The sequence below is a fragment of the Bubalus kerabau genome, chromosome 3 (assembly GCF_029407905.1).
Source record: "Bubalus kerabau isolate K-KA32 ecotype Philippines breed swamp buffalo chromosome 3, PCC_UOA_SB_1v2, whole genome shotgun sequence".
In the NCBI taxonomy this organism is placed as follows: domain Eukaryota; kingdom Metazoa; phylum Chordata; class Mammalia; order Artiodactyla; family Bovidae; genus Bubalus; species Bubalus kerabau.
This window is the reverse complement of record NC_073626.1, coordinates 180,083,936-180,108,001: the sequence shown is the minus strand read 5'-3', so window position 1 is coordinate 180,108,001 and position 24,066 is coordinate 180,083,936. Positions and strand designations below refer to the sequence as shown.

Genomic DNA, 24,066 nt, shown 5'->3' with positions numbered 1-24,066 from the left:
TCGCCTGGGGCCCAGCGGACTCTTATAGGCCGCGGGCGACACGCCCATTGGTCCGAGCAGCTGTCACCCAGCGGGAACCGCCCCGCCTCTCGACGCGCCTGCCATTGGTCAGCAAAGCTTTGCACGTGAGTTACTGGTCGCCAGGAGGATTCCGATTGGCTGGATGGCACACCCCTGCCCGCCTTCCTGCTCCTGCTTAATTCCCTCCTTTGGTCCTTAAAGAACTTCTATTCTCGGCGATTGGCTCGGGAGGAAAGCAAGTCCTGGATTTAAAGGGACTGCGCCCTCCAGGGGCAGACGAGAAGGAAGTGACCTGTGAAGTTTGTAGCGGAATTGGACCACTAAGGTTTTTTTGTTTTTTTTTTTTTGCACTGAAAGGAATTTAGAAATCACTGGGCCTGGTCCTAGTCATCCACTATTTTCAGAAGCCCAGAGAGATTGCGCCAGTTGTTCAACTTCACGCAGTGCTCCTCCTGCTCTCAGGCAATCTTCCAGAATTGAGAAAAGGTGACAAACTTGTATACCGAGGTAGATACTTTGTAATGTACTCTCTTGTGTACACCTCTACCTGGCTAGCGTTAATGTTTTGGTTTGTGCGCCTGCTCAGTCGCTTCAGTCGTGCCCGACTCTTTGCAACTCTATGGACTGTAGTCCAGGCTCCTCTGTACATGTGACTCTCCAAGCAAGATATTCAATGGAGTGGGTTTCCATGCCCTCCGCCAGGGGATCTTCCCGACCCAGGGATCAAACCTATGTCTCCCGGGTCTCCTGATTTGTAGGCGGATTCTTAACCCACTGAGCCACCTGGGAAGCCCCATGTTTTGGTTTCGGGATGAGGAAACCTGCTCAGAGAAGGGGCTTGACTGTCTCAAGGTCACACAGCAAGTGAGACAGGCCCTGGTGTTGAACCTGCACTAGAGAGTCTGCGAGCACTTGCTCTTTCTACTACACTTGAGCAGACTCAGGGCCTTCACAGGGCTGGAGGTTGGAGGGAAGCCTGAACTGGAGTGTTGGTCTTCTGGCAGCAGCTTCCTGGGCAGCAGGTGGAAGTCCTTCCTGCCAGCCTCTTAGCTTCTCAGGTCCTGTGTGCCCTTGGGCAAGTCCCTAAATCTCTCTAAGTCAGTTTCCTCATCTACTCCAGAGAAGAGACTCAATAAATTTTTTAAAAATTTGGTTTGGTTTTTTATAGTTGGCAAAATATATTCATATGTTCTATTGAAATAATACATTTACATGTTTTTCTCTCCCACTTTACAGAGCCTAGTGGGATGAGGCTTATTGTTATTATGTTTAATCTTTTCTTATTTTAAATATAGGTGCTGGTGGCAAAATTCTAAAAATCGAGTCTGATTCATCTCTGCAATAGTCTCTCTTTTTAAAAAATATTTCTTTATCTGGCTGTGGCGTGTGGAATCTTTAGCTGCAGCATATAGGATCTAGTTGCCCAACCAGAGATTGAACCCAGGCCTTCTGCACTGGGAGTGCAGAATCTTAGCCACTGGATCACCAGGGAAGTCCCTGCAGTGTTCTCTTTTAAATTAAACATCATTTTTCTAACAATTAATTAAATATAATTCTCCTAACACCCCCATTCTGTAAGGTAGGCTGGGCAAGAGCAATATGTCCAATGTACAGAGAAACCAAGACCTAGAAATAGTAAACTACATTCCAAGGTCACCAGATTACCTCAGACAGACCTAGGACTAGATCCCAGGAACCTGACTCAGACTAGAGCAGCTGTTTCCTCTATCTGGAGGCCTGCACAAGCAAGATCCTGCCCTTGACCCTTCTCTCCATCTTGTCTGGGGTCAGGTCTGCTATTTGCTCCACTCATTGGCTTTGTGACTTGGGGCAAGTCTCATGCATGCACTGTCCTCAGCTCAGTTGCTTGCTATTTTGTTTTACCTTCTCTTGAAAGATAAGAAATATATAAGAAACATCCTTCAGCTGAACCCAGAGTCTCCAAACCCTTGACCTATCCCTTCCATGTCCCAGCAGAGGGAGGAAAAGAAGGGAAAGTAACATTTACTGGGTAACCTATTATGCACAGATATTTTATACACATGACCTCTAATTCCTAAAAATACATCTCAAGATGTGGCATCATTATCCTCAACTTAGAGGTGAAGAACCTAAGATTTAGAAAGGTCAGGTGACATGCCTAAGGTCATACAGCTACTAATGGGCATTGTAAGACTTGAATCCAGGTCTCCTGATTCCAAAGCCCTCTTGCCCAACTGCTCTTCTTAGAAGAGTTGGCACAGATCACAGTCATGCTTGGCACAGCCCTGGTACCACCCTCAGGATCCATTCATCCACTTATTTATTCATTCATCAACCAACACTGACATATTAAGCACCTACTGTGTACCAGGTGTTGAGCTAGGCCCTGGGGTATGATAGGCAAGATCCCTGCCCTTCTCAAACTGTCATTCTAGTGTAGCAAGACCATAGTCAAGTAAGTAAATAAATAAGACATTTCTAGTAGTGTTAGGGAGAAAATAGAACAGGGCAATGGGAGGGAGAGCAACCGTATGTGTGAGTGTGAAAAAGATACAGTTTTCAAGAGAGGAAAGAGAACCAGAGAGATTCATATACATTGTTAGATGGTGCAGCCGTGGAAAGCCTCCCTAAGGAAGTGATATTTCCATTGTGTCTACTGGATCCACTTCGGGACAGTCTCCCCATGCTTGTCCCTGGACAGCTAGGGCAGCAAGATGGTGCCAAGCCACATATTCCTAGAACTCTGAAGACTTGAGCTGACAGGCTGTTTGACAATCATCTTGTTTACTCTCTTCCCACTTTGTAGATGTGGAAACTGGGGTCCAGAACGCAGTAAGGATATGCCCCAAGGAGACTGGCGAGGGCTGGAACTACTCACGATTTGGTCTTGTGAGAGTGGGCTGTTGCTGCGCCCACTCTGTACCCTGGAATTAAGTTTTCTAAAGAAGGAAAGTCAAGAGGTCTCTTTTCCTCTCCCCTTCTTTCTAGGAGGGCTAGGAGGAGCAATTGGCAAATTCAGGGGCTGTGAGTCACCCTTTTGTTGACACTTCTATTTCCAAAGCTAATTGGTCCAATGTTTGACCAATCACAGGACCTCAACATCAGTGCTGGGGTGGGGGTGTGACTTGGGGATGAAGGAAGAGGAGAGAGGAGAGGAGAGAGAGCAGGGGTAATCTCATAGGGTTTCATTTTCACCAAGATCAACTTTTAATTGTTCCAGTGAATGGAGGGGAATGATGGCTAAAGTATATCCTGAAGAGTCCAACTGTCTTTCAAGTTTTATATATAAGCCTTTCCGCCCTCATACAAATTTCCTGTCTTAATCTAGACTTCAAATGATTTTGAAAGGGAACTTACTCCGTATGATAACTGAGTCACAGTGACACACATTAAGTCACTTTTCCTATCTGGGCCTCAGTTTCCTATTCTGTAAAATGGAAGAGAAATGGGAATCAGGCTCTTCCACTCACACCTTCTATGATCTGAGATGGTGGGAAAGGAGAAGGGGTCCCGGGAGAGTCTTGATCCCTACATTGGCCCCTCCTCAGCTCTGAGACCCAAGACAGGAACATCTTGGGATCTGCCCACATTACAGAGCACCCTGTGCCTAAAACCACACCAGGAACTTTCTGCACAGCTCATTCAATTTTCAGAACATAATCTTTTGACTTAGGAGTGATCTCTTGCTTTGCATGAGAGAAAACTGAGGCTCAGAGAAGCTGATTAACTTGAGTACGACCCCCACAAGAGGGGGTGGGCAAGAGGGGCTTCATACTCAGGTTTGGCTGAATCCCAAGCCCATGCGCTACCCAGGGCCCTGCCTCTGAGGATGACTTGGTTTGTTCAGTGACACACAGATGACCCTCCCCTATGGAGGACACCCATTCCCTCCTCCCATGGTTCTTGTCCTCCACCCTGCCTCAGCCCCTCATGGCCAAGATAATTTCCCAGACCTTGTTATTACTCATAATTGTGCCCCTACCCTGTGTAATTTCATTATCAAGTATCCCATCCTCCTGACACCGCCTCCTGTCTTTTCTGCTCCCTCCCTCTGGAACCCCGACTCCATCGCTTCCAGACCCACCAGGACCTTCAGTCCATTGATCTTCCCACCTTTTCCCCTACTGCTCCTCGCCTCCCTCATGTCCTGACTTTCCTCCTTCACCAGCTTAGATTCCATGGGCCATCATTATAATGACTTCCTTGCATACGCCCTCAACCCCCTTGCTCCTTTCGTATTAAATTGCACTCACCTGGCAAAACCACACCCTGGTTAATCCAAAACCACAACCCTGTGCTTGCACCCACACAGTTGACAGAAGTTGGAGAAAGACACACAGCGTGATGACTGGTTTCACTTTAATGTCACCCCCGCCCTCCTCCAGGGGCCCCTTAGCACTGTCTTGATATCCTACCATATGATCCAGTCTGGTCACTCTGTCACAGTCCTATAGACAATTTCTTTCTTATTTTTTTAAAGCAGAAATTTATTTGGTTGCACTGGGTCTTAGCTGTGGTGGGTGGGCTTCAGTAGTTGCAGCACATGGGCTTAGTTCCCCCTGATCTTAGTTCCCTGACCAAGGCTTGAACCGGTATCCCCTGCACTGCAAAGTGGATTCTTAACCACTGGACCATCAGGCAAGTCCCCCATAAACAATGTCTTACTTCTCCTCAGTCCCTGATAGCTCTTCCCCCCAACCCTCCCTCAGCTCTTGACCTTGCTTCCTACGTCACTGAGAAAACAGAAGTGATCAAAGGACAGTTTCCGCAAACTCTCAACACCCCTTCTACCCAGTCCCCGAGTCTGCACTGCATTTTGTCCCTCCCTCCTGCTATTTTGGATGAACCCCGGTTGCCCCTCTCTGTGCTTCCCCTCCACTCACACACTGGATTCCCCGCCCTCACCCACTCAAGGACTTCACTTGGGCCATTTCCCCCTCTCCTGGGTCATTCCAATCAGCACTGAAACATAACTTCTTGCATCTCAGAAAAGAACCATAACAAAACCATGAAGTCTCATGTCTCACGTCTGCCTCCTCTCTACCCCATTTCTCTATACAGATCTTCCTTGACTTGCGAGGGAGTTACATTCCATAAACCTACGGTGTCTGAAAATATCCTAAGTTAAAAATGCATTAAAAAAATGCATTTAATACATGTAACCTACTAAACATCATAGCTTAGCCTAGCCTGCCTTGAATGTGCTCAGAACACTAGCATTAACTTGCAGTTAGGCAAAAGCAACTAATACAAAGCCTATTGAATAATTGAATATCTCATATAATTGTTAAAAAAATTTTTTTGGCTGCTCTGAGCACAGTATGTAGAATTTTAGTTTCCCAACCAAGGATCGAACCCATACCCCCTGCATTGGAGGTGCAGAGTCTTAACCACTGCACTGCCAGGGAAGTCCCCTATCTCGTGTAATTTATTGAATCCTGTGCTTAAAGTGAAAGAATGGTTTAAGTGTATTGGTTGTTTCCCCTCAATGTGATGTGATAGTGTGATTCACTGGGGGCTGCAGCTTGTTGCCACTTGAGATGCATCACGAGAGAGTACTGTACTGAATATCACTAGCCTGGGAGATCAAAATTCATAGTACATTTCCTACTGAGTGAGTATTGCTTTTTTACCATCAGAAAGTTGAAAAGGTGGCTCACAGGGTAAAGTGTCTGCCTGCAATGCAGGAGACCTGGGTTCAATCCCTGGGTCGGGAAGATCCCCTGGAGAAGGAAAAGGCAAGGCACTTCAGTACTCTGGCCTGGACAATCCCATGGACGAAGAAGCCTGGTAGTCTACAGTCCATGGGGTCGCAAAGAGTCAGACACAACTGATTGACTTCACTTTCACTTTCAAAGTTGAAAACTTGTAAGTTGAACTATTGTATGTCGAACCATTATAAATCGAACCACTGTTAAGTACTGCTGCTGCTGCTGCTAAGTCGCTTCAGTAGTGTCCGACACTGTGCAACCCCAGAGACGGCAGCCCACGAGGCTCCCCTGTCCCTGGGATCCTCCAGGCAAGAACACTGGAGTGGGTTGCCATTTCCTTCTTCTGTGCCTGAAAGGGAAAAGTAGAAGTGAAGTCGCTCAGTCGTGTCCGACTCTTAGCGACCCCATGGACTGCAGCCTACCAGGCTCCTCTGTCCGTGGGATTTTCCAGGCAAGAGGACTGGAGTGGGGTGCCAGTGCCTTCTGCGACTGTAAGTACGGCACTATCTATATAGTAAAACTCCTTGAAAATGTTCCTACTTGCTGCCGTCACTTGTTCTGTTCTCTTTTGAACACACTTCAGTCAGGCTTTTGTTCCCACCACTAGACCAAAACTGCTTTTGTCGAGGTCACCTGTCACCTTCACATTGGTAAATCCAACCATCAATTTTTTTTCGAAAATAGCTTTATTGAGATATAATTCACCCCACATATTCTTCTCACGTATGAAGACGCTAGGCACTCGGGCTCAGTAGTTGTGCTGCCTGGGTTTTAGTTGCTCTGCGGCATGTGGAATCTTCCCGGACCAGGTGTTGAACCTGTGTCCCTTGCTTTGATAGGCAGATCTTAACCACTGGACAGCCCGGGAAGTCCTGTCAATTCTTAATCCTCATATTTTCCTAGAGCTATAAATTGCATGTGACACACCTGGCCATTCCCTCCTCTTTGAAATACTTTCTTCACTTGGCTTTTAAGAGATCTTACTGTCCTGACTTTTCTGTTTCACTGACTACTGTTTTGTGGTTTCCTCCTCATCCCCTCAACCACTAGACAGCGAAGTGCCCAGGACTCGTTCCCTGGTCCTCTTAGCTTTTCTGTCTACACTCACTCCCTTGATGATCTCATTCAGTTTCACGCTTTAAATACCATCTCTGTGCTGGTAGGTCCCGGGTTTATACATTCCAGCCCAGAGCTCTCTTCTGACCTCTATGCTCATTTGTTTAATTTTACACAACACCTCTCCATGTCTCTTTATGTTCCTCAAATTTTGCACGTCAAAAACTGAATTCTTGAACTGAATTGCTCCTCCCACAGCAAATGGCAACTTCCAGTTCTTGGGCTGAACATCTGAAATCATTTCGTATTCTTTTTTTTCGTCTCCCATCCCACATCAAATGTGTCAGCAAGTCCTGTGGGCTCTACCTTCAAAATACGGGTCAGACTCTGACCCCATCTCGCCCCTCACCCCGCTTGCTGCCAGCTCCGTGGCCATCGCCCCGCTCCTGGATTAGTGGAGCCTCCCTGCTGGCCCCTCCTTCTATTGCACTTGTTGCTGAGAGTGTGGTTTCAACGCAGCAGCCAGAGTGATCTTTTTCAGACATAAGTCAGATGATGTGTTTTAATGCCTCCATCTCAGTTGGAGTAAAAAGCCAGAGTCCTTCCACTCTGAACAAGGCTCCATGGGACACGCAACCCCCGTCTCCTCCCCCTCTGCCCTCCATCATCTGTTGCGGGTTCACTGATCTTCTCGAAGCCAGAGCTCTCCCGCCTCAGAGCCTTTGTAATTGCGTTCATCTGCCCGACACATGTGTTTCCTCTTAGCCACATGGCTTCTCCCCAGTTCTTCCAGGTCTTCTTCTCGGTGAGGCCTCTCTAACCACCCAATTAGAATGGCAACCTTGAGACTTCCCTGGTGGTCCAGTGGTTAATAATCTGCCTGCCAATGCAGGGGACATGGAGTTCAATCCTTGGTTGAGAAGATCCCACTGCGATGAGAAGTTTCTGCACTGCAGTAGAGAGTAGCCCCCACAGGCCACACTAGAGAAAGCCCAGGTGCAGCAATGAAGGCCCCGTGCAGCCAAAAATAAATAACTTTTTTTAACTTAAAAAATAATAAATGGCAACCTCCCCTCCCCACCCTCTCCTCTGCTTTATTGTTTCCATAGCACCCGGCACCATCTACACATCATGCTGTGTGTTTACTGGTCTATTTTGTTGCCTCTCTGTCTGTTGGCACAGAATCGACAGGAGGGCAGAGAGTTTGTTTTCTGGGTATCCCAACTCCTGGAGTCTATAAAGATTCATGAGACACATGAGGGATGCCGGAGGGAAGAGCACTCTTCTAGAACCAGGGCGTGGTGCAGTGTGGCTTCAGGCAGATCTCTGAGGTGGGCCTGTGAATGGAGTCCTCCTCAAGGTCATGGAAAATCGGTTTCTGTTTTCCAGCCAAGGAAGCCCGGTGTCACAGAAGCCAAAAGCTTGAGTTCCTGTTCCAGCATGGCGTCTTATTGGCTGTGTACCCTGGGCACAAACCACTCCCTTTTGCTGAGCCTCAGTTTTCTCATCTGCTCAGTTCAGTTGCTCAGTCATGTCTGACTCTTTGCAACCCCGTGGACTGCAGCATGCCAGGCCTCCCTGTCTATCACCAGCTTGCTCAAACTCATGTTCATCGAGTCAGTGATGCCATCCAAGCATCTAATCCTCTGTAGTCCCCTTCTCCTCCAGCCTTCAATCTTTCCCAGCATCAGGGTCTTTTCAAATGAGTCATTTCTTCGCATAAGGTGACCAAAGGATTGGAGTTTCAGCTTCAGCATCAGTCCTTCCAATGAATATTCAGAACTGATTTCCTTCAGGATTGACTGGTTTGATCTCCTTGCAGTCCAAGGGAGTCTCAAGAGTGTTCTCCAACACCAGAGTTCAAAAGCATCAATTCTTCTGTGCTCAGCTTTCTTTATAGTCCAACTCTCACATCCATACATGACTACTGGAAAAACCATAGCTTTGACTAGACAGACATTTTTTCGTCAAAGTAATGCCTCTGCTTTTTAATATGCTGTCTAGGTTGGCCATAGCTTTTCTTCCAAGGAGTAAGCGTCTTTTAATTTCATGGCTGCAGTCACCATCTGCAGTGATTTTGGAGCCCAAGAAAAGAAAGTCGCTCACTGTTTCCATTGTTTTCCCATCTGTTTGCCATGAAGTGATGGGACCAGAAGTCCCATCAGAATACATGAAATGAGTAATACCTTATCTGCTCAATGGGGTATTATTACCAGGTCTTTGGACTGGCATAAAAGATCCAGTGCAGGAGGGATCCTGGCTTGTAGTCAGGGTGCTCTCAGGCCTCACACCCCTCAGGTACCAGGCAGCTCATAAAGCCCCTCCTTGTCCCCAAGCTCATTTGAGCCTGTCCAGCCCCTTGGGGTGGATGGAGGAGCTTGGTGGGCTGCAGTCCAAGGGGTCGCGAAGAGTCGGACACGACTGAGCGACTTCACTTTCACTTTTCACTTTCATGCATTGGAGAAGGAAATGGCAACCCACTCCAGTGTTTTTGCCTGGTGAATCCCAGGGACGGGGGAGCCTGGTGGGCTGCAGTCCATGGGGTCGCACAGAGTCGGACATGACTGAAGCGACTTAGTAGTAGTAGTAGTAGCCCCTTGGGGAGGCAGGCAGACATGACTGATGATTGTGGTTAGTCGCTGCAGTTGCGTCTGACTCTTGAGACCCATGGACTGTAGCCTGCCAGGCTCCTCTGTCCATGGGATTCTCCAGGCAAGAATACTGGAGTGAGTTACCATTTCCTACTCCAGGGGATCTTCCCAACTGAGGGACCAAACCCATGTCTCTTATGTCTCCTGCATTGGCAGGTGAATTCTTTACCCTAGTGCTACCTGGGAATCCCGGACTAATGACTGTTTATGCCCATTTCATGGGTGAAGAAACTGAGGTTCGGGAGGCAGCAATGTACATCTGTCTCATCTCCCCCACTAGAAGTTAAGGTCCTCAGGTTCAAGGGCTGCATATCCCATTTCTGTCTCCTCAGGGCTGACACTGCAGACTAAAAATAGGAGTGGGCATTCATCTATGGGTTTCCAGCCCCAGCAGACCCCACACCCTCTTTTATAATAAGTTTCTGGCAATATTGGGCTTCCCTGGTGGCTCAGACGGTAAAGAATCCTCCTGCAATGCAGGAGACCTGGATTCGATTCATAGGTTGAGAAGATCCCCTGGACAAGGGACTGGCTATCCACTCCAGTACTCTGGCCTGGAGAAGTCCATGGACAGAGGAGCCTGGCAGGCTACAGTATATGGGGTCGCAGAGTCAGACACAACTGAATGACTTTCACTTCTGGCAATATTGCTTTCCTGTAATGGAATGAAATTCACAGATAAAATATCCTATTCACATACTTCTATTTTTGTTAAAAAAAAAAAAAATCAAGGTAATGCCCTAACTGAAACATAAAGAAGAAATGAAGTTCATGGTTTTTTTTCCCCTCATGATTTAATTATTAGTAGCTATATAATTGACATAAAACATTTAAGTTTCAGATGTATAACTTAATTTGATATTTGTATACACTGAAATGATTCCCACAATGTCTAGTTACATTTTTTTTTCTTGTGTTGAGAACTTGTAAGATCCACTCTCAGCGACTTTTGAATTACCATACAGCATTATTATTTTTAGTCACCATGCAGTACACCCATGAGTTATTCATTGTATTAACTGGAAATGTGTAGACATTTATTTATTTGCCTTGTAAATACACAGGCCGGCCGACACTTGCAAAACAGGGCTTCTCAAAAGGAAATGTGCATAGGAGTTACCTGAAGATCTTGTTAAAGTGCAGATTCTGAACAGCAGGTCTGGGGAAGGACCTGAGAACCTGCAGTTCTATACTGCTCCCGGGTGCTGCCCAGCCGCTGCTCCGCGGGCGCGCTGGCGGGAGAAGAAATGCCTTCTGTTCCCTGGGCCCGCGCATTCCGCCCCCCCTCCCAGCGAGGCCTCCGCCCAGAGCCGCCCCCTCCCCAGTCCCGAGCAAGGTGCAGCCCCGTCGAGACCGCCCGGAACAAACGCTACCTAGGTAAGCGCCCGCCCTGCCGCCAAGCCTCATTCCTGGCACCCACGTGGCTGGGTGCCGGCTGCCGAGACAGCAGTTCCCACGGGAGGAGCCCGCCGGGGGGTTCTGGCCGCTGGGGAGGGCGGGGCGGCCCGGGAATTGACGTCTGAAGGGGCGGGGTCTTTGACTCCCACGTCCAGTCGGCACCACCCTGTATCCTGACGGAGCTCGCAGCTTGGGCCAGTAAATTCCAGTGCACTGTCTTCTTGCCCCGAGCGCCCTCCCATCCCTCTGTCTCCCACTCCTCCCTCCTTCCTTTGCCCTCGGTTTGGCTTAGGCCTCCGTCGTGGGGAGCCCAGATGAATCCAGAGATTCCCTCTCCTGAGAAACTCTCAGTCTGGAGGCCAGCAGACAGGCAAACCGACACCTTTCACCTTTAAGCGGGTGTTCTGTCAAAGGAGGTATGTGGGAGGGAACTCATTGCCAACCTTGTGGGTGCTAATCAGGGAAGGTTTCCTGGAGGAGGCAGGAGCCCAGCAGGGCGTGATGACTACGGAGGGATCCCTTAGACAGCCCTCTCTCCCGGAGTCCCCGCCTGGCCAGGGTGCTGACTTGGGGAACCAGCTGGGGCGTTGCTGCTGTAAGGATTCCAGAGGACCCCATTTTAGGGGCCAGGGTAGAGCAGAGAGGCCTGGGTTTGAGGCCCAGCTTTGCTGCTGATATACTGTCTGCCTCCTGGGGCAAGCCCTTTTCCTGTCTGGGCCACTATAAAGGGACGGGACCTGAGGATCCCCCAAGGCCAGTCCGGCTCTGACCCCTGCAATCCCTTCGTGGCCAGTGAGGAAAATTTGTCCTCTCTAAGGTGGGGAGGTGGGGAGGCCAGGCAGCTGGCTTATGCAAGGCTGGAGCCGGCTTTGGGCGGTGGAGTGGGTTCTGCAGAGACTGAGGACGTCTCCCACCCGAGAGCTTGGCCAGACCGATCCACTTTCTGGGCTCTGCTGGAAGGCCAGCAGAGCATTAACCCATGACAACAGGAATGCCAAATAGCCCTCCATCTCAGGACAACTGCATCACACCTTAAAAGCACTTTTTTAAAAAAGTATTTTTTTACGTGACACACTGCTTTATTTGTTTATTTTTGGCTGTGCTAGGTCTTGGTTGCTGCACGGGTGCTTTTTCTAGTTGCAGAGAGTGGGGGATCCTCTCATGTCGCTGTGTGCGGACTTCTACTGTGGAGCATAGGCTCTAGGCACGTGGGCTTCCGTAGTTGCAGCATTTGGGCTCAGTAGTTGAGGCGCACGGGCTCAGTGGCTCCTCAGCGTGTGGAATCTTCCTGGACCAGGGATCAAACCCATGTTCCTTGCATTGGCAGGCGGATTCTTATCCACTGAGTCACCAGGGAAGTCCCAAAGCAATTTTCTTCCTTCCATCTTGTTTGATCCTCAGAAACTTGGTGTTACTGCCATTTGACAGATGAGAAAACTGAGGTCCAGAGAAGCCAAGTCACTAGTGCAAGGAATCAGAACAACTAAGAAGATATCCCAGGACTTGAACCCAGTATCCCATGCGTGTTTTAGAAAAAGTTTCCTGGATCTCTTGGGTCTGAATTGTCCAGGAAGTACAACCCTTTCTACCCTTGAACATGGGGCCCTAAATTTCCATCAAGATCCTTGACTTTGTTTTTTCTTTTTTTTTTAAATTTATGTTTATTTATTTGGCTGCAATGGGTCTTAGTTGCGGCACATGAAACCTTTTAGTTGTGGCATGTGTGATTTAGTTCTCTGACCGGGGATCAAACCCGGGGTCCCTGCATTGGGAGCACAGAGTCTTAGCCACTGGACTTCCAGGGCAGTCCCAAGATCCTTGGCTATTAGAGCTGGAAAGCTGAAGCTGTCACTCTGCAGATGGGGAAACTGAGGCTGTAGAGAGGAATGATCTTGCCCATACACCAGATAAGGCCCTGGCCTCCACCTCTAGGGTCTCAGATGAAGTTCCTGTGGCTTTTACAGCTCCCTGTCCTGCTGGTGATTTGAAGACCTCTGTTTGTGGACAGTGGGGATGGAGAGTTTAGGGCAAGAAATCTCCAAGTCACAGGGACAGCCTGACAGGAATGGGGAAGGGTTAGGTCTATGGCAGCCCACTCCAGTACTCTTGCCTGGAAAATCCCATGGACAGAGGAGCCTGGTAGGCTACAGTCCATGGGGTCGCAAAGAGTCAGACATGACTGAGTGACTTCACTTTCTTTCTTTAGGTCTTAGAAAATACGCTTTGCCTTTAGGCTTTGTTTCCGAAGATGAAGATGTGTCACTAAAACAAGGAGGAGATGGTGATGGGTTTTAATTTGCTTTTGTTTCACACTGTTTGCTTCCCAGGCAGGATCTTAAGCCTTGACCGCAGAGGTGGACGGTGCTGAGCCAACCCCTGGCCAGGCCTGCTCCCCTCTGGGCTCAAGGGCTGGGCTTTGACATTATTTAAGGGCTGAGCCTATGTCAGGCACAGATAGAGGTGGGAGTGTGTTTTCTGTGGCCCCATCATAGCCCAACCCAGAACCAGGGTGGGGTGCTGTCTGGGCCTGGGTGGAGATCTTTGTCACCGGGCCCAGGTCCAGTTTATGACCAAGGTCAGGGCTCATCTTGGGATTAGGGAGCAGGGAGAAGCAGCCCCTTGGTCCCTCCCAGTACAGACCCAGCCCAAGAGGTTGAGTCAGACAGTCCGGTTGGGAATCCACAGGCTTCCTTTAGACTCCTGGGCTGGAGCAGAGGCTCTGGTGATGCCCAGGCTCTCGGTCCACCATCAGGTGTGTCTTGAGGGGAGGGGACCTCCCACCTCCACCCAATATCCTCCCACCAGATGACCTGAGCACCAGAACTCTGGACCCTCCTTGCGCTGGTTGTGCTCCAGCCTGTGGAGTTTACAGAGGCAAGTGGTGTAGGTCAAGGCCTCTGTCCTCAGGGTTTGCTGGGCAACTGACTACCCCAGAAAAATAACCAAAAGCCCTCCACTGTCTTGATTTCTATGACCATATTTCTATGTGTTGTCACTGCATGTGGCATCGGGAAGAGATTCGCAGCATCATATCTTGCAAGCAGGAGGAGCCGGCTCTAACACACCACTAGCTCTGTCCTGGGACAGGCCCACCGCTGTGTCCACAGGCAGGTAGGGGCTGGGGTCCTGCTAGCTCCCAGGGCCAGGGTGCCCTCCAGGGTTTCCTGTCCTGTCCTTGTGCCTGTTGGTGTGAAGGTGATGGTGATGATGACCCTGACTGATGTCGTACTTGTGATGGTTGAGGCTTTGGTTGCTACCACCGACCTCAGTCAAGGAGATACCTCCATCCCCCAAGGGGAACTGCCAGGAGGTGCTCAGGAGGATGAGGGCCTCCCCAGGGCTGTATCGTGGCTCTGTCGAGGATACTGGAAGCCTGACGTGGTCAGCATGGTGGGAAGCCCTGCCCTCACCTCCACTGACCCTGTACCCCTTCCTGCACCTGGTCCATCTTCTTCCCCACTCATTCCTCTAATCAAAGGATTGCCCTTAGTTGCCTTCCATTGATAGGAAAAAAAAAAAATACTATTTCTTTCCGCGGCTCCCTATTTACTTATTTATTGGCTGTACCCCATGGCAGGTGGGATCTGACCAGGGATCAAACCTGTGCCCCTGTAGTGGAAGCTCTGTCTCAACCACTGGATCACCAGGGAGGTCCCTCCCTGACTGACTTTAACCTCACTTCCTCCAACCCCAGCTCCCTCTGCTCCGGCTACATGAGCCACCTGTCTGTCCCACGAGCACAGCAAGCGTGTTCCAGCCTCAGGGTCTTGGAGTTCACAGTCGCCCCCGGTCTCTGCACATCAGCTTCAGCTTGAGTTCAGGGTCCTTCCTATACCCCACCTCCCAAGAGGCTCCCACAGCTCTTCTCCATCTCATTCTCCTTGAGTTTCCTGCCTGCAGTGTCCTCGTCTACTTGCGTGTCACTGGTTCGACTGTCTTCCCACCGGATTGTAAGTTCCGTGGGGTAGGGACCGTATTCTCTGCTGTACCTGGTACCTGGTTGGTGCCTGATAAAAGGACGTGGAATAAGTGAATAGATGTCTGTGTTTCTTTCCTCTGTATTCTCCCGGGTCATTGCTACCATCTTGTCTGAGTGACCTGGCCTGCTTTCTGCTTGCGCTGGGCTGTAAAGGTAAGGGGCAGTGACTTGGCCCGAGTGTGAAGGATGGACTAGGGCGCCGCTGGGCATCTGTGGTGGTGGCAGCAGAAGTAGGTAGGTGATGGCAAGGGGCTTTGGGTCTGGCCAGTGTTAAAGATCCAGAGGCCTCTGACTTGGGTTTCAATAAAGAAGGCAGCATCTCCTCCCAGCTTCATGTCATCGTTACCACCTGGCTTCCTTTCTTTTTTTTCTTTCTTACAATTCAAGAAATGTTTATTATATTTTTTACCACCAGACTGTTGTTGGTTTTTGGCTGCCCTACAGCCAAACCCCCTCTCTCTTTAGGGGGAAGCCCCACTACATGAGTCTTGATGGACAACCTACAGCTGAAGCTAAGGGGCCCACAGGCCCCTCCTCCCACTGCCTGGCATGGACACATGACTTGGGCTCAGCCAAGTGGGTGCCTCAGCCCAGAGCTCTGAATCTTGAGTGAGTGATGCACATATAGGAGGGTTTAGAATTCACTCAGCAAGGTGGCCTTTGGTTGCAGCGGTTGGTGTGGTTTGTGATGGTGACGGTTCTGTCTGGGTGTCTTGCAGAGGGGCTGGCTTGTCCAATGCTGTAACTTCCTGGCTTCCTGCCCTTTATCTCAGCCTGGATCACCGGGCTTTGTGTCCATTCTGGGAGCTCCCCCATAGCTTTTGTTTCTTCAGAGGTCAGCCAGAGTCAGGTTCTATTGCTTGTACCCAACTCTTGTTGCCACTTCCCTCCACCACTTGGCATTGTCATTATCACCATTTCCATCAACCTCAAGATCAAACACCCATCAATTGAGCCCCGTAATCTTCACCAGACACCATCACCATCCATGTCTTGTGACCTCAAGCATCAACAGCTTTAACCATCCTCAGACTCTCAAACTGTATTTATCAGTGTTCATTGCAGAAAACAGAAGCCCCGCCTAGGTGTTTTTAGCAGGAAGATATTTAATACAGGACAACCGTTGGAGAGGTTGATGAGCCATACTTCTAAGAATGCTTCCCAGAACCACATAGAACTGACCCACCAAGAGAGTCACTGTGAATTCAAGAACACTCCGCTAAAGCCTCAGTCCAGGAATCAGGAAGCTGCAGGTAAGAGGTTGCTACCAGCACATTCACAGTTGGCACTGTCTCTGGGAAAGCAGGAAGCTGGACCCGATACCAGAGCACTGCTGCAGAAAAACCTCCTCTTACTGTGACCTTATGGGTTGGCACAAACAGCCAAAAGGGAGCAAAAAAAAAAATCAAACCAAAACAAAACCAGATTTCCCTGGTGGTCCAGTGGATAAAACTCCACGCTCCCAATTCAGGGGGCCTGGGTTCAATCCCTGGTCTGGAAACTTAAGATCCCACATGCCACAACTAACCTTGAGCAGTGTAACTAGAGAAGAGCCCATGTGCCACAACTCAGACCCAGTGCAGCCAAAATTAAAAGGATAAATAAATGAAATAACAAAACAAAGAACCACCACCACAACCAAATTATAAATAGTACTTATGATGTGGCTGGCACTGTTCTATTATTAATCCCTATTATATAGATGAGAAAACTGAAGCCCTGAAAGGACTGTGCCTCGTGTTAGCCTTCCAGATTGTGCTGGGATGAATCTAATAGGGGGAGCCTGTTCCGCAAGTCAATGCTGCAAGGGAGGGAAATGCAGTTGTTAACTTTCCACCCTCCCCATCTAGGAGGGTGGGATAGAAGTTGAGAGACTCCCACCACAGGATCTTCCCCATTAACCATCACTACCACTGTTACCTCTCCATCGATGCTATGATCTATTTTTTCATTCCCCCCAAAATAAACTGCTTTATTCAGACAGCACAAGGTTGAGAATCAAACATTATATTTTAAACCTCATTTGCACATCTTTGAAACCAGAGGGGACATCCCTAGCCCAAGCGCCTGTCAGCCCTTGGTTGACAGACACCTGAGTGAGGGAACCATCTCCGTAACCAGCATCAAGTCAATTACCTGCCCTGTCATCTCCTCCACTAGCATCGAGATCTGACAGCTGTCACCTTTTCCGTCACCTGACAACGTCATCATCAATGTCACTACTACCATTGCCATGATTATCCCCATTACCTCCATCCCCAGCGGCAGGGCGGTGTTGAGTGGCCAGTGAGGTCACTTCCTCGCCTTGGCGCTCCCAGAATAATTGCTTAATGAGATGGTTGTGCTCTGAGTTATTAGTTATCCTCAAAGTAGAAAATCTTCCCAGGCTTTCATGAGGCCAGGAATGCTTAGTATACTGGAGGGGTCTGTGCTGTGAACGTGGGTGTGAGGTTCCATGACAGGCCTCTGGGAGGCCATCTCGTCCATCCCTCTGCCGTTGTAGTGGAGAAAAACAGCATGGTAGTTAGGAGTGCTGGTCAAGTCAGTCTAGTTCAGCTTAAGCAAGTGACTTCACCTTTCTGGGTCTCAGTTTATTTATCTGTAAAAGAGGAATGATAAGACCTAGCTTGTAGAGGAACGTGGGGATTAGAGGTGATGTAAATGAAATACCTGGCACAACTTTGCTTAGCACCGAAGAGGCTCTCAAATGGAAGTCACTAGTATCTTTTCTTTCTTTCTTTAAACACGTATATAGAGCTCACTTGGCGTCAGGCATTGTTTTGAGACCTGACAAATTTCAGTTCGTTAGTTGAAACTTCCAAGAGCCCTAGGAGAGAGGTACTACTGTTGTTCCCTTTTTACAGGTGAGGAAACTGAGGCACAGAGAGGTCAAGTAGCTTATCCAAGGTTACCCAGCTAGTAAGGGATGGAGCTGAGATTTCAGCCGAGAGAGTCCAGCTCAGATCCGAGCTCTTGACCCTGACCTAACGTTTTCTGGCAGCAAGTGCTTCCCCCTTGTTCTAAAAAGCTCCCCTCCTGCCCCATCCAGGTTGGAGAAGGTGCCGCTCTTTTCATCCAGCAACTGGAAAGGGGCCCCTGAAGTCACCATGTGCAGTCTTTCATCAGGACAGACATGTGGCCACTCACCTTGTCCAGTCGCCTCCCAAACCTCCCAGCCAGGAAGTCTGTTGTCTGATTCGAATTTGGGCCAAGGCAGCAGTTTCCAGGGAGGAGCCTCCTGGACTGGGACACCTCGTAGCAGGGACCTCAGCAGATGTCGGGGAGGAAGAGGTCCTTAACCCTGGGTTCTTACCGGTGGGCTGGGTCGGGGTGGGGCCTCTGGGCACATGGATTGGGGGAGCTCTGGAGCAGGCCCCCCCATGGGCTGCTCTCCAGGGAGCCTTGCTCCTCCATGCCCCCCATGATTGCACCAGGGACCTCGCAGACCCTCATGAGCTCCTGGCCCCTCCCCAAGCTCCCTCCCAGGCTCCCGTGTGCCTCCGCCAGGCCCTGCCGCATCCTCTGCAGCCCCTCTTCTTGGTCCCCATCCCTTTTGCCCTCTGGATGTCTGACATTGTTGCCTGCTTCCTGGATTCCAAGATCCCATTCCGCCCAGACTCCCCCACCTCTGTCCAGGCTCCTCCCCCCCGCCCCCACCCCACAACACCCTTGGTCTCTTTTCCCTCTTACCCCTTCGTGGTGGGGCTCCCTGGGGAGCTGGCACTGCACCCCAGGGCCATCTCAGTCACACCAGGACCTCAGAGTGTCTCAAACCCACTACATCTTCCCTCCCCAGATTTGGCCTCCATCTTAGCCAGGCGCCCAGATCAGAAAGGAAGCTCAGTCTCCCTAGTCTCTGCCCTCTTGTCCTCCCTACAGTCTATCCCGGTCATCTAACAGTGAGTGAGTGCTTACTGCATGCATACAACATGAGGAGCTCCCAGAGTTGGACACGCACAAACTCTCCTGAAGTTCCCACAATTACGGGGATGGGAAGAGGTTTGTAGGAAGTCTGGATTTTCCACAGTTAAGCTGAGATGAGGAGGGTGACTCTGGATGGTCGTGTGCAGGGGCTGCTCATGGGCGCTGGGGTACATCACCCAGACACCTCCCTCCTCAGGACTCAGGTACTTGTTCTCCCAGAAGCCACCTAGTACACAATTCTGTCCCCTCCGTGGGGCAGCCTGGGTTCAGTGCCTGGTCACCAGGGAGTCTCAGGGATCTGACCCCCTTGCGTCAGTCTGAGTTAACTCTGCCCCAGCTCCCTGGGGAAACTATTTCTGACTCCCAGCAACCAGTTAGATTAGGCCTTTTGTTCCCTTATCAGTAGACTTCCTGTATTTTTCATTCATAGCTGTCATCCCACTTTGTATCTGTCTTCATTCATTTGTTCAATACTTCCTGTATACCAGGCTGAGTGCCAAAGAATTGATGCTTTTGAAGTGTGGTGTTGAAGAAGACTCTTGAGAGTCCCTTGGACAGCAAGGAGATCAAACAGTCAATCCTAAAGGAAATCATCCCTGATTATTCACTAGAAGGACTGATGCTGAAGCTGGAGCTCCAGTACTTTGGCCACCTGATGCAAAAAGCTGACTCCTTGTAAAAGACCCTGATGCTGGGGGAGATTCAATCTTCCTGCCTTCAATCACGCAGGAAGAGAAGGGGGTGACAGAGGATGAGATGGTTGGATGACATCACTGACTCAATGGACATGAGCTTGAGAAAACTCTGGGAGATAGTTGAGGACAGGGAAGCCTGGCGTGCTGTAGTCCATGGGGTTGCAAAGAGTCAGACACAACTGAGCGATTGATGTACCAGGCACTGGTTCATCAGTGAACAGGAGGCAAAGTCCCTACTCTAGACTGAAGACAGATAATAGCACTTGAGATGGTAACCAGTGTTCTTTTTTTTAAGATTTTTTTTTTTTTTTAGTGTGGACCATTTAAAAAAAAGTCTTTATTGAGTTTGTTGTAATATTGCTTCTGTTTTATGTTTTGGTTTTTTGGCCATGAGGCATGTGGGACCTTGGCTGCTTGACTAGGCATTGAACCCACACCCCCTGCATTGGAAGGCAAAGTCTCAGCCACTGGACTGCCAGGGAAGTCCCTGTGACTTGTGTTCTGAAAGAAAGTGATAAGGGATAGAAGGAAGGAAGATGCTCTTTAAAAAATAGATATATTTTTATTTACTTTATCTGACTGTGCCAGGTCTTAGCTGTGGCAAGTGGGATCTGGTTCTCTGACCAGGGATTGAAACCCAGCCCCCCTGCTTTGGGAGCGTGGAGTTTTGACCACTGGACCACCAGGGAAGTCCCAGAAGATGTTGTTGTGAGATGAAAGCATTTGAATGGAGGCTTGTGTGGAGTGCGAGAGGGAGCCACAGAAACCTGGGGGCATGGAACATTCCGGGAGAGGCAACTGCAAATGCAAGGGGCCCTGAGGGAGGAATGTGCCCATAAACTTGAGAAACAAGGAGGCCGGTATGTCCAGAATGGAAGAACGAGGGCCAGCTGGATACGCTGGCTTCCTGGTTCCTTCACCCCACCTTACAAGTGCCCTTGGGCAAGAGCCTGCCTTATGCTGAGATTTAGGGTCTCCATCGGGGGGCAGCAGGAGTGAAACATCTTTGGCCACTGCTGGGCAGGTCTGTTGAGATCAAATTAGGGCCCCTTATCATTTTCTCCCCTGGTCCCTTGTAGCATTCTCTCCTAGCTGTTAGCCCAATTTCTAACTATATTTTTATGTGTGATTTCTCGCTCTCTATCAGGGCTTTAGGTTCAGGGATAGTGCCTTCCTCATTCATCAGGAGATGTCCAGAGTCCCACACTGTGCTGGTTTATACAGGAGGCACTCGGTAAACGTTGAATGAATGAATGAATGAACCCACTTCGTAAATTATAAAGCAAGAATGATGAGAAAGGCTGGACTGATGGTCGTGAAATAACTGCTGTCTACACAGGCGGAGGAAGCAGGAGTCTAGCCAGTGTGTGACTGGGTGGGCGGAATCTGAGCAGCCTCCCCCAAATCCCAGCTCTAACCCCAGGACTTGGTAAGACTGAAAACAACAGTAATATCAATAGTCATTTCATCCATGCTCAGTCAGTTCAGTTCAGTCGCTCAGTCTTGTCCGACTCTTTGTGACCCCATGAACTGCAGTACACCTGGCCTCCCTGTCCATCACCAACTCCCGGAGATTACCCAAACTCATGTCTATTGAGTCGGTGATGCCATCCAACCATTTCATCCTCTGTCGTACCCTTCTCCTCCTGCCCTCAATCTTGCCCAGCATCAAGGTCTTTTCAAATGAGTCAGCTCTTCGCATCAGGTGGCAGAAGTATTGGAGTTTCAGCTTCAACATCAGTCCTTCCAGTGAACACCCAGGACTGATCTCCTTTAGGATGGACTGATTGGATCTCCTTGCAGTCCAGGGAGCTCTCAAGAGTCTTCTCCAACACCACAGTTCAAAAGCATCAATTCTTCAGCGCTCAGCTTTCTTTATAGTCCAACTCTCACATCCATATGTGACCATTGGAAAAACCATAGCCTTGACTAGACGGACCTTTCTTGACAAAGTAATGTCTCTGCTTTTTAATATGCTGTCTAGGTTGGTCATAACTTTCCTTCCAAGGAGTAAATGTCTTTTAATTTCATGGCTGCAATCACCATCTGCAGTGATTTTGGAGCCCCCCAAAATAAAGTCAGCCACTGTTTCTACTGTTTCCCCATCTATTTGCCATGAAATGATGGGACCGGATGCCATGATCTTAGTTTTCTGAATTTTGAGCTTTAAGCCAACTTTTTCACTCTGCAATTTCATTTTAATCAAGAGGCTCTTTAGTTCTTTGTTTTCTGCCATAAGGATGGTGTCATCTGCTTATCTGAGGTTATTGATATTTCTCCCGTCAATCTTGATTCCAGCTTGTGCTTCCTCCAGCCCAGCGTTTCTCATGATGTACTCTGCATATAAGTTAAATAAGCAGGGTGACAATATATAGCCTTGATGTACTCCTTTCCCTATTTGGAACCAGTCTGTTGTTCCATGTCCAGTTCTAACTGTTGCTTCCTGACCTGCATACAGATTTCTTAAGAGACAGGCCAGGTGGTCTGGTATTCCCATCTCTTTCAGAATTTTCCACAGTTTATCATGATCCACACAGTCAAAGGCTTTGGCATAGTCAATAAAGCAGAAATAGATGTTTTTCTGGAACTCTCTTGCTTTTTCGATGATCCAGCGGATGTTGGCAATTTGATCTCTGGTTCCTCTGCCTTTTCTAAATCCACTTTGAACATCTGGAAGTTTACGGTTGACGTATTGCTAAAGTCTGGCTTGGAGAATTTTGAGCATTACTTTGCTAGCGTGTGAGATGAGTGTAGTTGTGTGGTAGTTTGAGCATTCTTTGACATTGCCTTTCTTTGGGATTGGGATTTTTAATCTGCATAACAAAGTCATGAGGTGACTACTACCATTATACCCATTATAAAGTTTTGGAAGCTGAGGCTCAGGGATTTTAAGGAATTTACCCAAGATAAATAAATGGTAGAACTGGGATTCAAACCCAAGTCTGTCTGAGATCATTGTCCACCAGAGGATTAGTAATGACACTCTCCCGCTCCTCTCCTCACCTTTACTTTCCCCTGACTTTTTAAAAACACTTAAAAAAAATTATTTTTGATTGGAGGATAACCGCTTTACAATGTTGTGTTGGTTTCTGCTGTACAACACAAATCAGCCATAAATATACATATATCCCCTGCCTCTGAAGCCTCCCTCCTGTCCCACCCCCATTCTGACCCTCTGATCACAGAGTACCAAGCGGAGCTCCCTGTGCTCTATGGCTGCTTCCTGCTAGCTGTCTAACACATGGCAGTGTATATATGTCAGTGCGTCTCTGGATTCATCCCACCCTTTCCTTCCCTTGGTGGGTCCACGAGTTTGTTATTTACATCTATGTTTCTATTCTTGTCCTACAAATCGTTTCATCAGGACCATTTTTCTAGATTCCATATATATGAGTAAATGCACAGTGTTTGTTTTCCTCTTTCTGGCTTACTTCACTCTGTATAACAGGCTCTAGATTCATCTACCTCACTTCCACTGACTCAAGTTCATTCATTTTTTATGGCTGAATAATATTCCATTGCATATATGTAGCACAACTTCTTTATCCATTGATCTGTCAATGGGGTTGCTTCCATGTCTTGGCTATTTTAAATAGTGCTGCTATGAATATTGGGGTACATAACCTTCAGTTCAGTTCGGTTGCTCAATCATGTCCAGCTCTTTGTGACCCCATGAACCGCAGCACACCAGGCCTCCCTGTCCATCACCAACTCCCGTAGTCCACACAAACCCATGTCCTTTGAGTCAGTGATGCCTTCTAACCATCTCATCCTCTGTTGTCCCCTTCTCCTCCTGCCCTTAATCTTTCCCAGCATCAAGGTCTTTTCAAATGAGTCAGCTCTTTGCATCAGGTGGCCAAAGTATTGGAGTTTCAGCTTCAGCATCAGTCCTTCCAATGAACACCCAGGACTGATCTCCTTTAGGATGGACTGGTTAGATCTCCTTGCCTTACACATTTAGTCTTCGCCAGTCCCAACTTGCCTTATCCTTCTCCAGACTCTGTGCTCCACGCACCTTTCAGAGCTTCAGCGTATCTGTCTGTAAAGTGGACATATTAATCCCTGCCCATGTCATAGCTGAAGGCCCATGAACGAGGACATGCTCTGTACATAGTCAAGGGCTGGGTGAGGTGGTGCTGAGGTAGTGGAAGACACAACAGTGACCTGCCCAAGGCCACCTCAACGTGACAGGTGAGCATCCCTGGGCACTGGCCGGGCACTGTGGGTGAGTGAGTGTGAGTATGTGAGAGTGTGCGTGTGAGTGTAGATCTGCTTCTGTGGGACTCTTGGAGGGCAAAAAAAGCCCCCTCTGCTTCTAACTGTAAGACTTCCAGTTTATTAAATAAAAAAGTAAAAAGGGCTCCATAATACATGGTCTATTTTAAATGTTTACATTTAACAAATGAATGCTTTCAACATAGAGGATACAATGCAATATAATTATGCTATTCACAAGATAATTATAGGATTTATAGAAAATATTAATTCATAGTGCACTGCAGGAGGTGTGGTTGGCTAATGAGACACAAGTTTAGATTTGCCTGATGAGCGGGCTGTGCTTCTTTCCCATCGTGTACCTTTGTCACTGCATATTATATCCTCATTTGGGCATCTCAGCGGCCTCTAAGGCCCAGCTCCATCTGGGCCCC

General features: G+C 48.7%; 2 long non-coding RNA genes across 3 annotated transcripts; both read left to right on the top strand.

The window, feature by feature from the left end:
- The first annotated feature begins 6 nt into the window (after positions 1–6).
- LOC129646981 (uncharacterized) lies at positions 7–1,174 on the top strand. The gene is made up of 2 exons (XR_008712229.1): positions 7–125; positions 379–1,174. It is a non-coding gene; the product is annotated as an uncharacterized LOC129646981 (long non-coding RNA).
- A 14,681-nt stretch (positions 1,175–15,855) lies between these two features.
- LOC129647920 (uncharacterized) lies at positions 15,856–20,689 on the top strand. Of its 2 annotated transcripts, none has more exons than XR_008712573.1 (3): positions 15,856–16,051; positions 17,848–18,089; positions 20,565–20,689. It is a non-coding gene; the product is annotated as an uncharacterized LOC129647920 (long non-coding RNA). The 2 variants fall into 2 exon arrangements; XR_008712572.1 differs by lacking the exon at positions 20,565–20,689 and adding an exon at positions 18,595–18,682.
- Positions 20,690–24,066: the final 3,377 nt, after the last annotated feature.